Source organism: Octodon degus, unplaced genomic scaffold (assembly GCF_000260255.1).
Source record: "Octodon degus isolate 3935 unplaced genomic scaffold, OctDeg1.0 scaffold00033, whole genome shotgun sequence".
Lineage (NCBI taxonomy): Eukaryota > Metazoa > Chordata > Mammalia > Rodentia > Octodontidae > Octodon > Octodon degus.
In genome coordinates, this window is record NW_004524609.1 from 1,145,709 (window position 1) to 1,147,995 (window position 2,287).

Sequence of the window (2,287 nt, forward strand, 5' to 3'; positions counted from 1 at the left end):
CAGTATAATTTCAAGTCAGGGATTATAGTACCTCCTGCCTTGTCTTTGCTGCCCAGGATTGCCTTTGCTATTCTAGGTCTTCTTTGGCTCCAAATAAATTTTAGGAATGATTTCTCTAGATTTGTGAGGTATGTTGGTGGTATATTGATAGGAATTGCATTAAATCTGTATAAGAATTTTGGGAGTGTGGCCATTTTCAGTGTTGGTTTTTCCTATCCAGGAGCAAGGAATATCTTTCCATTTTCTAAAATCCTCTTCGATCTCTTTTTTTCAGAATATTGTAATATTCATTGAATACAGCTTTTACTTAGTTAGATTAATTCCTGAGTATTTCAATTTTTTTGTGGTGCTAGTGTAAAGGGTATTGTTTCTCTAATTTCTCTCTCAGTGTGTTTATTATCTGTGTAGAGGAACACTATTGACTTTTCGGTATTGATTTTGTATTCTGCTATGTTACTGAATTTGTTTATTAATTCTAGGAGTTTCTCAGTGGAGGTTTTTGGGTCTTCCAAGTAGAGTATCATGTCATCTACAAATAATGATAGTTAACTTCTTTACCTATTCTTATATCCCTTATTTCTCTCTCTTATCTAATGGCTCTAGCTAGTGATTCCAGAACTATATTGAATAGGAGTAGTGATAGAGGACATCCTTGTCTTACCTGCTCTTAAAGTAAAAGATTTCAGTTTTTCCCCATTTAGAATTATATTTGCAGGTGGATTGTCATAGATGGCTTTTATCAGATTGAGGTAGAAACAATCTATTCCAATTTTCTGTAGGGCTTTGATCATGAATGAATGTTGGACTTTGTCAAAGGCTTTTCTGCATCATTTGAGATGATCATGTGGTTTTTGGATTTAAACTTAGCTCCTTGTGCTTGCTTGCCAGGCAAGTGCTTATTCTACTGAGCTATCTCCCCAGCCCCTTCTTTTTCATTTTTTAAAAAATTAAAATATCACTTATTTTTTTACTTGTTTATTTGGTACCAGCTCTCTGGGTCTGGCACAGCATGTGGTACCTGGGATCAAATGCAGATCCTTGTGTTTGCCAGGCAGGCACTTAGACCACTGAGCTATCTCTCCAGCCTTTTTAAATAAATAAAATAAATAAATGAGTTGAAAATGGATAAATAATTTATTGTTTGTTTATTTATTTATTTATTTATTTATTTATTTGGTATAGCATCTCACTACGCAGCTTGGACTCATAGTGACCCTCCTGTCTCAGCCTCCCCAGCTCAGGGCCTGCACCACCACACCCAGCTGGAAGAGCTGGAGGACACGAGCCCTGGACTCCATAACCTCCCTCCGTCTGTATTAGAGCCTCTGGTTTTATGATTCAAGCTACTCCCAAAACTTGAACCCTTTCAGAGAAGGAGGGGAATACACAGGAGCCCCGATCTCACGTCCCTTGACACGCAGGCAGCTGTGGCTGCAATTCCTACATGTTCCACAAGGCTCTAGCACTGGATTCCCACCAGTAAGAGCAGCGGAAAGCCACAGAAGTGTTGGCCACATGCTGGCAAGTTCTCGGGTGTGAGGACTCGGTCGTGGTGCTGGACTGACGGCGGGTGACGAGGCCCCAGAGGGGCTGTGTGCGGGGCGGGGGGGCTGCTCGAGCCCTGCCGGCTTCTCCCTGCCCAGCTCCGTTAGGCCACTGCGTGTCCTGCTCCCAGGTCCCGGAGGGGCTCACGGCCGGCCGCGGGAGAGAAGGGGGCGCAGCGGTTCCTGAGCTACTCAGGGATGCGCGGTGAATTTCGGGGAGACGGCGGCACAGTGCTCCGAACCCACCGTCCGCCCCCCGCATCCCAGTGGCGCGCCGAGCGCGTCACCCCGTCCTAGAACGTGGGGGCGGCGTCCTCATTCGAGAATTTAAAAACACCACGCAAGAGGAAACACTGGTTCAACGCCTGACGGACGCATCTAGTTAGCGCCCTCCTCTGGGAGGGCGCGTCAGTGTTCTAAATCCCAGTTTTGTCCAAGCGCTCTTCCTCCGCCTGCGGACTGCCTGCCCCAGGCCTCTCCGTCCTCGCCGCGTCGCCGGCCTGCGCTCTGCTAGCCCCGCACGTACCGCACCTGTCCAGACCCAAGCGGGCGCTTTCCTTCCGCCCCGAGCACACGCCGCCCTCGACCCGAGGTCCCGATATTCAGGGGCTTGCCACGGTCACCGGGCTGGACCTGCGGAGGCCAGTCGGGGGGGACCGCGGCGGCTTCCGGATCGCGCTCCCTGCAGGGCGGCGAGGAGCGGCGGCGGCGCGGGAGGCCGAGCTGCGGCGGGGCCCGGGCTG

The 2,287-nt window shown here is 49.2% G+C and overlaps 1 pseudogene; it reads right to left on the reverse strand.

The window, feature by feature from the left end:
• Nucleotides 1-2,054: 2,054 nt before the first annotated feature.
• LOC101580597 overlaps nt 2,055-2,287 on the reverse strand; it is a 13,668-nt pseudogene continuing 13,435 nt past the window's right edge.